This window comes from Lepisosteus oculatus, chromosome 20 (assembly GCF_040954835.1).
Source record: "Lepisosteus oculatus isolate fLepOcu1 chromosome 20, fLepOcu1.hap2, whole genome shotgun sequence".
Taxonomy (NCBI): domain Eukaryota; kingdom Metazoa; phylum Chordata; class Actinopteri; order Semionotiformes; family Lepisosteidae; genus Lepisosteus; species Lepisosteus oculatus.
In genome coordinates, this window is record NC_090715.1 from 10,298,942 (window position 1) to 10,312,227 (window position 13,286).

General features: G+C 36.9%; 1 protein-coding gene across 1 annotated transcript in view; it reads left to right on the forward strand.

The window, feature by feature from the left end:
• The first annotated feature begins 9,863 nt into the window (after positions 1 to 9,863).
• Positions 9,864 to 13,286, forward strand: part of zfhx3b (zinc finger homeobox 3b) — a 250,260-nt gene continuing 246,837 nt past the window's right edge. The window contains exons 1-2 of the mRNA XM_015368057.2: positions 9,864 to 10,114; positions 10,866 to 11,004. The gene's annotated coding sequence lies outside the window, so the exon portion shown is untranslated. The remainder of the gene's footprint in view (positions 10,115 to 10,865; positions 11,005 to 13,286) is intronic.

The window sequence follows — 13,286 nt, forward strand, 5'->3', positions numbered from 1 at the left end:
ACCCTCAAAGAACATTTTAAGTCAAATAATTAAATAGATTTTTAAATTTAAAAACAGGTAAATTAGTAGCATAATTTTTCTGCCTTTCAAAGGTAAATAACGTATTTAAATGATAAAAGCTTAACAGAACCTAAATGGTCTGTGTACAAAAAACTACACTGATATGTTTCACATTTCAAATAGGTGCATTCATTTCAATTTGTGCTCTTTGCAATTATTGCAAATTTAGGACAATTCTTTATTAATATAATTTACCAATTTTGAAATATTGTTTTGGGTATGTCAGTAGTTCCATATTATTAATGCTTTTTGACCCAAGTAATCCATAGTAATATGGATACCTGTATTTCTGATTAACAGAATAAGTACACTGACATTTTTTCGCTCTTAATATGTAGCTTGTAATATTTAATATGTGGGCTTTAAATAAACTACAAAGAAGTGAAAACAGTACAAACCTGTTTAAAAAAGACACTGTGTTATAGAGTACTGGTAGTATGTTTTGATATGAGTCAGAAGCAGTGCTTGTCAAAGACAGAAGATGTCTTTCAGTGTGTACTGATCGAAAGTGAGGGGTAAAGATTAAATATGTGAACAGCTAGGAAAAGACATATTTCCAGTTTTGAAACCCACTACTGGAAAAATATTTTGCTAATGCATATTATCAACCTGAAGTGAAACAGGCCTTTCTGACTGGGGTAATACTTTATTTTTAAGGTAAGCTATAAGGTGTGTGTTAATTTGTATGAAGTAACCAGTTAGATTTGCTGTCACAAGAAGTATCTTATATGCTTGCTCCTGCCAGACACCACTACATTTATTAGGTATGTAAAACATTTTTAAATATTTGCTTTTCGCTAGAAGAAGTATAACTGAGTGGTAGCATAACCATTTGCCACATAACAATGTGATTACACTTTTAAATCCTTACTTAAAGTGACACCAACTTAAAATCCAATAGTTACTTGTAAAGATATGGCCTATCACAGCTCCTCTGTTTTCTTGCTATCACCTACTGCAATCAAGGCTCTGAAGTGCCGAAGATATGGCTGCAACAATCTGGAAGTTATTATGGTATAAGACAGCCTCATGGATGTGAATTTGTTAATGTTTATTTTATATTCATACATAAGTTTAATGTATTATTAAAAATGAAATAGCAGTTTCTACCACTTCTGTATCCTGAATGTGCGTTACAGCTTATCGGAATGTTTTTTGGATCGGGGAAGGTATTGAAACACAATAACGTGATACTCCAACTTTCCACTAGCTTGTAGTAACTAAACACTGTACACATAACAACTATACAAAGTTGTCCTCTCCTTTCTAAATTTGCTATATTATTGCATGTGCTTTGCTTGGATGTTGTTTATATACACTTTATACACACTCTTCTATTTAATCAAATAATTAAATTGAAATTAAAAACGGCTAAATCAGTAGCATATTTTTCCGCCTTTCACAGGTAAATAACTTTAAATCATAAACTCTGTAAGATATTATATTATGTAAGGTGATTAGTAAGATATATTTTTTCTCTGTCCAAATTATTACAATAGGCAGCATTGTGCTTTAAATGTTGAATGTATTTATTTTATTTAAAATAGACATATTGTTTTATAAACAATGAACACAGTGTTTGTTCCTTGTTTATAAGAATGTTCAAGAAAAGAACATCAGCAACACATATACTCTATGGTTTTGTGTTAAAAGAACTACTTTGCCAAATACTGAATCATTAACAGCAGGGAAAAAAATGCATAAAAACATTTTGTTCATATTTCGTATTCTGCAAAGTTATGACAATCACAATGGATTTGTCACCTGAAATCAAGTGAACGTTTGTGTTGCCTTGCTATTTCTAAAATAATTGATTCTAAAACTCTCTCCCAACTGGAGAAACCCTGAATCTGTAATTAAACAAAGTCCAAATTTAAACAGGATTTGTTGAAACGAATGAACCCTAAAGGACATTTGTTGTTCATCTGCTTACTGTAGAAATTAATTTAAATCATGTCATTTTGCTGTTGTGTAAGGTGGAAATTCAGGACCTTTGGTGTTAAAACCTGTGAGTTTTATGCATTAGCATTTTTTAAACATATTTTACATGCATATTTTTTAAAGAAAGTTTCTGTTATAAAGTTGAAATTAGTATATTTCCTTGTTTACGTATATGAAAACATTGAGCCTTTCATTTTTTAAACAGTTGCAACTATATCTCAAAGACATTTGGCTCTACATTAAAAAACGTCTCTGGTATGATAAATCCTTAAAATGTACACTCTCCAACATGTTATTTTTAGAATCAAGCCATTAGTATTTTCTTATTTGGGGTTCCTTTGTGCTTGATTATAGTTCAAAGAGAGATGATGCTGACCTGCAGGGCCCTGTGTCTTCCGTCCCCTCAGAGCTCCCAGTGAGGGGCAAACACTGCAGGCACATTCATGGGTGCTGCTGTTTTGATTAAATTTATAGACCCTTCACTTAAAAATCGGTTCTGCAAAGTTATTTTCTGACAAAAGTTTTTCTTGTCCGCTGATCCATGCATCCATTTTCCAGCTGCTTTTATTCAAGATAGTGTCATAGGGGAGCCGGAGCCTGTCTTGGCAAGCCAAGGGTGCAAGCAGGATACACCCTGGATGGGACACCAGTCCAGCACAGGGCCCAGACAGGCACCCACACTCACACTTACACCAGCCTAATTTTCCCAGAGGCAAATTAACCAACCAGTATGTTTTTGGACTCTGGGAGGAAAGTGGCGCTCTCACAGGAAACCTACGCAAACAAGAGGAGAACATGCAAGCTCCATGCAGATAGGACCCTAGGTCGAGAATTGAGTCCAACACTCCAACCCCATAAGACAGTGGTGCTAACCACTGTGCCACTGTACTGCCTACTAGTAAATATTATTAAATGTAAATGATGCTTTCAAACTAGGATTCTGAAGTAATTTATCCTAAAATGTGTTCCGAAACTTTTTGTCTTCCTTTAGAGAAAAGGAAAAATACAACCTGGTTGTAAAAAACTACTTCATGTATTCTGTAGTGATGGCTCTTGCTATTGTGTGCAATGTATTTCAATTTACAGATGAATCGCTGGGAAATGTGGAAGATGCACAATGTTTTGAAATCATTGATAGTAGATGGGGAAGTACTTTCTTAGAGTTTCTTGTATTCACAAAAATTATTTGACTAACATCTTCTTCTGTGAGCTCTTCAGCCTGTAAGTTCTGTCTGCTAGAAATGTTATATTATAAAATAGGCTAGGAGTAGTAGTTGACTTTGTTGGTAAAGTTATAGCATGCCTTTGAATTGCCCAGGTTAAGTAATTTTTTGTTTCTTCTCTTCAGTTGTCTAAAATTCGGTGTCTTCAAGATTATGCTGTATTACTTTTAAATTAATTCCTCAATTATGGTAATAGTCATAAAAATGTCCACAGGGATTACTGCTCTTCAATCAAACTTTTGTTTAGTCCTGTTCCTAATCTGTCTTTAAATTACTGTTAACTTTAATGTGATTTTAACAGGTTTGGTTTCTAGGTTAAAGACATAATTGATTGGATTGAATAGCTTTTCAGTTGAGTCCAGTTTAAATGTCATGTCTTTCTGTTCTATAAAAAATAGATTGCTCATTTCCTCATTTTCAGTACTCCATGGTACATTAATCAGCATAAAAATATCAGAACTAGGAACATCTGGTTTGATCAAATTAAACATATGAGCTATATATTGAGTTTCTACCAGTCTTTAAAAACTTAAACTTCACATATACTGTAAACAGTTTCTGCATCAATGTCATCAATGTGCTACATACAAGTATGCATGTAGTATGTAGTATGTAGTCTGTGTAGTGTGTTCTGTATGTAGTGTATTTTCAGGTATCTTGGAAACCAGTCACACATTTTTACTGCTTTCATTAGTTTTTTTTTTTAATGGAGATTTTATGGCAGATGTGCTCAAACAATTGTTTCAGGATCACATTTTTCTTGGAAGAGAAGTGTCTTACATTTAAGTACTATCTGACCTCTGTAGGTTTCCAGGTCCATTTCTTTATTCATTCTGCTACCTGCTAGTACCAGTTCTTTGATACCAAAATTTATAACCACTGTACAACTCCTGAACGATAATGTAACCTGCTCTGTGCTGGGCCACTGTCCCGCTGTTATTTTATTGTTATTTTGGTGGCCTTCTCCACAACACCATTTGTCCAACCTTAGACAAAAAAATAGATTTAGTCACTTCTGGCCAAAAGAAGCTGCTGATGTCTTGAGAGTATTTTTTGGCAAACGCTTCCGTTTTCAGATTGACTTAAGTTTTGCAACATGACCAGTGACTATGATTCATTGACTATGATTTTAGTACTCACTCTGCTACCTATGCAACATACAGTGTTGTTTCACTAGCGCAATATCTCAAGGTTCTGTTTTTTGCTTGAATAGTTACATTTCGGAGCAGTTTACATAAACTACACATTTAAAGTTTTGTTAAAGAGGTGGCTTTTTACCAGCTGCATGCATACTGAGTGGTTTTGTTTTTGCCACATTCAAACTTCTTGTTAAAGATTACAAGAAAACATAAACCATGAACTGCCTGAACATTTCCTATAATTACACTGTCGATATGTGTGTTCATAAATGTAGGTATACAAAGCTGATATAGTTACAATTACTAAATAGAATAACTGAGGCATATAAGTGCTGTTTGCCTGACCTTACTGTCCCTTTGAGTTTCTCATACAGTCATGGGATTTAGCGATTGGTAAAGCCTCATTCTCGTATTCAACAGTCCCCCATTGGAAAATAATGCACTGTCTACTGACCTTCAAAGCATAGAGTACTTTGGCAATTTCAAAAAGGCTTTTCAGGTTCAGTGTGAAATGTTTGCCCCTGATTTCAGTCTTGATTTTCTTTTCTTTGCCTCTCTGTATTATTCTGGCCAGATTGTGCTACACATGAGATTATGTTTCCTGGAATGTAGAAATCAATGTGCTTATAAGACAAACAATAAAATCATAAAAGTAGCGCAGAAGGTAGTAGACCTGATTTTAATAAAGAAATTAGAATGTGTATTAACTTAATATTGTTTATACAATAAAATAATAAAACTGGTATGTACTGAAAATAATCCAGAACTCTTTAATTTGGATAGGTTTTTGACCTGCACAGAAAAACGACACATTTTCAGTGCAGCATTAAGTAGTTTTGAATATTCAAAAACATGTTAGGTGAAGTGCATTCCAGCTTTTAGTCCAAAATGGTTTTTAAAAGCATTATTTTTATTTTGAATTGTCATAAAATCTACTGGTTGAAGTTATACAATTTCAGCCCAGTAGCTGTGGAGTTTAATTAATGGATAAATAAATCTCTTTAAATTGACTATTTGCATTTGAAAAATTGGATTTTCTTCTTTTGTGAAATAAATTGTACTAATGGTGTTTTGGAGAAATTAATTTTAGGTATGAGTAAAGATCAGTGAATATTCACCTGTAATGAAAGAGCACTTACACCTCATGCTATGTTTTCTTTGTTTTCAATTTACCTTATTGTTATGGCTTCTATAAACATTACTTACTGTTTGAAAAGAGCGTACCATATTATAACTGGGCTCAGTTGTATAAAATATATTTTTAAATTTGTTGGTGGCACGTTATATGTAAAAAACATTCACTGAGAACCAACATATACTCTACGATACAAAGATGAGCAATGCTGTTAAGAATATTTGATTCGGTGTATTAACACAAGGGCAAACACCTAATCATGACAGACTATATATTTATATATTTATTTAAATGTTATGGGTCAACTAGCTGGATATAGGCCTGGGTGTTTCTGTCGGTGATGTTTTCGACGTAGCTCGGATTAAATAAGTATGCTATTGTATGTTCTTTGAAGGCCCATTGTGGTCACCCACACATAAAAGCTGTTTTACAAAAGCAGCATTACTGTCGTTTCTATTTTGTGAACAAGAGTTTCTTGATCTTAAAAGTCTTTGGACTTTGGGAGCACTGCACCAGATAAACCTTAAAATTAGATTCTGTTGGATTGTAACGTAGCACTTGGAACTCTTTGTGCTAGGGAAGGGTGAGCTTGGCTTTTTTGTGTGTGTGATCTGTGAAGGGGCTGGGGAGCAGGCTGTCCCCTACTATTCATTCTCCTCAGCCCCTGTCTAATTAATGTGAGCCTCACTCATATATGTTATTGCACCAGGGGCCTGTCACTCATTAATCATGTGACCTGCTGTGGCGCAGTTAATGACCTTGGAGAAGTATATCAGCTGGAGATGGCTGGAGCTGTAGAATTAAATTGTTTCTGGAAGTGCTTACGGTCACCCCCAGACAATTTATACAGCAGACCTGCTCCCGTCCTCAACCACATCTGCCAAACCAACTTCACACGGGCCTTAGGACAACTCATCCAGGCGTTGAGACCTATCTTGGACCCCATCAGCTAGAGATATGAATGTCCACCTTTACGTCACAAATTGTCTGGTATTCTCCCTGTCCACTCTCAAGATGGCTGAAGATGTGGCAGGTGGTCAGAGTTGGGGCTAGGGTGTGGTGCGTAGTGTGGGCAAGGATTAAGAGCCCAACACAAGTTACACCATTTCCACAAAGGTGCGACAGAATCTAATGCAGCTACTGCACACACAGGTCATTGAGGTTTAAACAATAATCTTGAATGAATTTAAATAGATAGGAAAGATTAATTGTGGATTGGATTTGTGATGCTTTGTTATGCACATGCCTCAGCTGCATTCTTCTGGGATGCCACATGTATTGTAGAAAAGCCAGTAAAAACAGTTATAATTCCACCTTCTTAATAGTTTACCCATCGCAATCCTGGCCATTAAAATCCTTTGTGTTTCTGTGCCATTATTTAGCATTTTGATCAGCATGGTGTTTGTGTTCTTGGAGATCCCGACAGACACCAAGCAAACATTGTACTGTGTCATCAAACACAATAATGAGGACAACTTTCTTAATAACACGGGGACAAGAGGCTATTTGCTGAAAACTAAAAATTAAAAACATAATTATTACAGAAAGACGTTATCTTTCTTGAAAGGGCTTAAAACCTTATTTCGATTTGAAAAAAACCCAACATATTTCACATCCGAAAACATGATTCAGTATTTCTGGGAAGTATGCTTTTAGGATGAGGTGAAGATAAAAGCAGCATCCTCAATTCATGAATCTCTGTGTTTATAAACTGTGTATTTAGATATATGTATAGAAACATATTACATGTACACTATCAAATAATCATGCATGAAGAAACCCATCAAAGCTGAACACAGAGTCCTGAAAAAAATAAGGTAAATCTGACACAGTGAGGTAAATTTGATACAATGCTTATAAAAATGGCATTTGTTTTGCTTTGTTTCCTGGATGCTTCAAATTTGGAAAAACTTCAAGAGAAATGACTATGGGAGTCCCAAGTTTAGTTCAAACAAAGGGAAAAATATAAATGACCTGAATCTAACCTGCCCAGACCCATGACAGATCCCGTAAGCCCAAGTAGAGATACTCATTGATTTATGAGAGAAAAAATAAAAATGTTGCTTTGCCAGTGCTGTTGGGTGCAAAGGGGATTTCAGGTTTCAGAGTAGTTCTTTGCCACCTCTTGCAAGACCTGAACAGTTCGCCCAAAGTTTTTATTGGACAAAACAAAAAGTTACACCCTTGTGTCTGTGAAGGCAACAGATACAGTAGAAGGCATTATTAACTGGCGCTTAGTGGTTGGTTAGAGTTTTAAACTCTGCTGTAGGACTAGATCCTGTTCTTTCAAATCAAAAGTCAAATAAAGCCTCGGGCCCTTTAATTCCGTTGCAGGCTAAGTTTGAGAGTGAAGACAGAAGACACCCAGACCAGTGAGAACTCAGAAGGAACTGCAGACAAAGGGTGTAGAAAGTGCTGCTGCCTGTGATGGCTTCTTCTTATTAAATGATATAAGTCCCCCCCCCAACTGCACACACATCTTCACACACCCAGTATACACATATACAGTACCACTTATTTCTTCTCTCCATATCTCTTATTCTTCCCCATCTTCCCTCCCTCCTTTGCTATCTCTCTCTCCCTTTCTCAAGTGCAGGCTTGATTAATATTTTCCGCTGTTCTGTAACCATGGCAATGAGGTCAGTGCATATGATACTTAATTTAATCTTTCCAGTGCTTTTGTGCACATCTCCTCCGTCCGGACAATAAAAACCTTCTGCCGGTGACTGTCGCTCTCCCCTCCCCTACCCCACCACCACAGCTAGCCCCCTCCCTCTTTCTTTTTCTTAGCCAGTTCCCCCATTTTCTTTTTTATTCCCACTCAGTTCCACTGTTATTTCTTCGACCCATCTCTCCGCTTTTTTCTTTATTGTAATCTTTTTATCTTTCACTTATTTTATTTCTCTGTCTTCTCCTGCCTTTCTCCACTTTGATTTTTTTTCTCCCGTTCCTTCTTTCATTTTTCTTTCACATCTCCCATTCACAGGACCCTGCTGTGATTCGAATTAGACCGACTCGTCGCCGTTTAATGCAATAATAACGCTCATTCCCACCTCCCTCCCTCTCCTTCTCTCCCCCACTAACTCTCTGACCCCTCCCCATTTACATACTCAAATCAGTCTCACACACAATCGTTAAAAAATTTATTTTCAAACGGCTCAAAACAATTCAAGTGGTAAAACAAAAGCTTCACAACTGGGCAATCATTGATATACAAAGTGAGATTTGACACAAGCTGCTTTCGCTGGGCAGGTGTTCTCATTAATTCTTAACAAATTGGGGTCTTCAAGGAGCTCGGCATAAGTGGAAGACATATCCAGGCTCACAATACACGCACAAATCAAGGAACACAAACACAGCAGTATTATTTCTACCACATTTAAGACCTATTTATTAATGGGGCATGCAGACTCAAATGCATACTTTCTAGCTATATTTTTCTGTTTATTTTCTCCAGTGGTTTCCAGTCTTGTCCCCTGTTTCTAAACAGTCATTATCCACAAAAGTGCCTTACAGAGGAGACAGTCAAATCAATTTGCTGAAAATATCTGTATTATGGTTTTTCTAGGGTTGTGTGCTCTTCATCCTTCAACCTGCATTTTGAACTGGAATTTAATATGAATTGTTTTAAGGAAATAAATGGGTGGAAGATTGGGTTTGTTCTGAAGGTTCTCTCATCAGTGACTACAACCTCTCTTTTCATTCCATTTTCTTTTTTTTCCTGCTTATTTTGATGTTTGTGTCTAAATGGCAGCAGTCTGCACTAATCCTGTCAAGATGTCTGTTAAAAGCCAGGAGGAGTTAATGAGTGATGTACTAAAGTAAGATAATAGACGTAAAATAAGGCTGTGTGGCTGTGAGGTGTTCTAACACTTTGTGTTTCATGTGGGATAAAGCAAAGTAAATCATAAGTAACTATTATTGTGCTAATCATTGACTTCAAAAAATAATAGAGCACATTTTAAGGAAGATCTGGTCTTGTAATGCACAAGAGTTCGAGTGTATCCGTGGTTGCAAGACAGATAATGGGCCAGAAAGGTTGTTTTGTAGAAGCTGTCAGGAGGACAATTGTGTCTGAGGATCTTAACTACCATCAGAGGAGGCAAGTGAAACAGGAAGTCAACAAAGCTTGTTTTTTCCTTTATAAGGCTAAATTGTGTAACTTTTAAACAAACTCTTCTCAGATTTCATTTCTAGTGTTTTTGGAATGGATGCACTGTTTAAACAGTACCCATGTGTTTGTTTTAAGCATCTGTAGTTTTGGCTGCAGGAATGGCTCTTTCAGTTTAGAGTGCAGGGAAACGATGGGACACAGAGGCTCGAAGTGCTGAAGAAAAAAAATACAGATGAGGTCTGACATATGCACCCTAAAACAGCCATTAGCAGTTACATAGCATCCGATGTGACACTCTATCAATAATGTCACCCTGAGAATGGGACAGGTTTGTTGCTGGCTTTAAATCATTGGACTGTTCACATGGCTGCAACACAGACAAGTTAGGGGAAAGCACTAACGCTTGATATCATTGAGAATCCGGGGAATTTTTAAACATGGGAGAGACTTTTGAATCTACTTTGCAACTATGATGGCCACCCTATGGTCTGTAGTGAATTAGGTAAGTAGAAGCTTGAAGTGACGCAGGAACTTTAAGCTGGCCTTTTCTAGCATAGTGTTTCACAGTATTTTTACTGATTAAAAACATCCTATTTGTATTTGATTGGACAAGAAAATATATATCATGTGCTTTTAGTAAAAACATTGCACTTGTTTTTGTTTTTTTTGTTGTAGTCTCACAAGTTTTAAATCTTGTAGCCAAACCATTTAACCACTAGTTTTATATCTTTTAGCCTAACCCTTGGTATCTCATAGTCATTATGTGTATATACGGTATATATAAATGCATGCATATACTGTATGTTTATATGTAAGTCTTATTGATTTAGCCAGGAAATCTCATTAAGATCAAGATGTCAGACAGACAAGAAGTCACTGTAAAGAAGAAATGATACAATTACATCTTGCATACCTAACTTAAAACAACAAGAATAACAATGCATTTAAATAATCAACATAAGTATTTTAAAGATTTTTAAGTACCTCCATTTATCAACAATAAAAAGTTGTATTATGTCTTTAAAACCTTACAACAATATAAGGTCAGACAACATTAAATATGTTCAAAGGGAGTTCCAGGACTACAGGGCAAAATATCGAAACGCCTTTTTTTACAGGTTCAGTGCCTTAGATCTCTGATGATTGTAGTCTCCCTCATTTGCTCATAAATCCCTGATCTTGGCTCTTTAGTGCAATTTGGGGATTTACAGTCAAATACAACATTATGAGATTTTGTTTTTTGTCTCACATAGGATACCTTTTCAAATATACTTCGCTTCAGTATGAAAAAATAATGAAAAACTGAATGTTATTCAAGGGGATGTGTGTCTTTTAAGTGAAACGATGCAGAATTCAAAGGCAACCAAGCTGATGTTTTCTCGGACTGCCCTGGTGAGTTGGGATAAACTGCAATGTGTTTCTTTTGAATGGGTGTACGTGTGAGTCTGGTCATGTGTTTACACCATAGCTTTACCAGTCCTTTCAGACAGGTCTGAAAGTGAACTTTTGCAGTATAATTACAGGTTTCTAATGGCAGCTGTTTTAATTCTTCAGATCTAAATCTACATCATTGAGCTCCTGATACAATTTTGAATTGTAGTTTGTGTCAATTTATGATTTTACCTGACTAATTAAACTTGCTTGTAACATGATTTTTTTCTCTTGGGGAAAAAAAGCTAAATGTTGTATCCCAGCCTAGAAATGATAAAAGCGCACTGCATTCCGAATCCCCAAAATAATCCAAAACACATTATTTGTGTAAATAAAGAAACAAAGGGGAACCTGTCTCAAACCAGCTTTTACTTAATACACTTAAGTAGGCCGATAAGAAATGGTTTAAGATAACCTTTTTTGAACTTCTGTGCTTGACGTTTTTTAGCATTTCGGATGTTTGGCTTTGTTTCATACAGAACATACAAAGAGTGTATTCAGTATGCAACACGAGCTAGACCAGACAGAAAGCACCCACAGACACATTTGCATAAAATCAAACAGCTAGTTTGTGAATGGGCAGGAAAAAAAAAAACCCAGCACTTCAGTCATGAATGGAGCTGACAGTGACTGCCAAACCTGAAAGACAACCATGCGCGCGCGTGCCTTCTGGTGGCATGTTAAACAGCCGGCGCTGGAGAAGGAGACAGTAGGATGCCCGTCTAGATCATCTCCCAGCTCGACGGGCTGAGGTAGGCAACAGGCAGGCATGTAAGCAACAAGTGTCTCCGAATTACCACGCTTGCCAGCCAACTCATTTGGCAGCCAGCCTTCTTGCCCTCTTGCATATAAAGAGCCAATTGTGCCAAGGCACAGTGCTCAGGGGGAAGGGGGTGGGGGTATGATTTACATACTGCTGCTGACACCCCTCTGATGTTAAACAGCAGCGGAGCAATTAGGGGTCATTTGTCCTTTTGTTTTGTGGCTTAAAGCTGCAGAGCAGACAGGATATAGAGCTAACAGACAGGCAGGGCTACAGAGACTGAGGCTGTCTGGGAATTGTAATGGCACGTGCCCCTCGCCACCTCCTCCTCCTCCTCCCTCCCAGCTCCGGCTCTGGCACGTTCCAGCACACGGGCGAAGGCTCGTTTCGGAGGCGAACGCCGGCCCCTGTTGCTAGGTGGTCTGCTGGCACAAGCCTGGCACCACTTTGGGTGCCCCCATGGCAACCCGGGCCTCATGGGAAACATGCGCACGTGCCAGCGAGGCTGGGCTATTGCCATCCATCTGGCAGGAGCAGCCCCGCGCGTCTGTGGCTTGAAGTGTTTGCACTCCTTTCCCTTCGTTGCCAAACACCGCCATCGCGCTCTCTTCCCGAAAAAAAGATTCTTTTCTTACTTAAGAAACCTGTCTCCGTCTTGCTCTGCAGTCACAGTATGAACATTATTATAAGGTTTTAAACAGAGGCTAAATAATATTCAAATAAAAACATTCCTAAATAAATTTCATATGTTAATAATTTAGAACAGAAATCATTTTGCAGTGGGAGTCTAGATATGTAAATGAATATTATGTAGATATTACACTTTTAAATTGGTGGATATCATTGTGGGAATATATTAAGAGGATTGCCTTCTCAATATTGAATGCTAATTTGTCAGTGCCCACTACACGATAATGCAAGCTTTCTAAATAAAAATAGATATTTTCATTGCAATCAAAATGTTTTTAAGCTGGGTAACTGACAGGGAATCAGAATGCTTTGTCAAAAAAGATGATTCATATCAACAACACTCTTTTCACAGCCCAATATGTCACAGAACTCTAATAAATACAGTTTGCACTGTCTGCTGGAGTTCTCACCGGAGATATACTTTGTACTGTGAAAAACAACTACAACATTAACATTTGTGTGCAGACATGAGGCCCAAAATGACATCTCCTGTAGAAATAACAAAAAAGTTTTTTTTAAATTAGTTTTTACTAAAGCATGCTTAGGAAAAAAACAAGTTCTTGTCTTGTTCCTGCATATATTTATTTTATTACTGCCTTGGTTGTATCATACACCATACAGTAAGTAGCAGGCTGTACAAGAGATACCACACAGTTTAGATATATGAGCAACGTTAATGAGGCAGTATTCTATACTATCAGTTGATTTGTTTTTTTTTTAACTTACTTTGATGTATTGTGAGGATTGTCATTTTTGAAAGTGTGTTGATCATTGAAAATGAAATAAATAC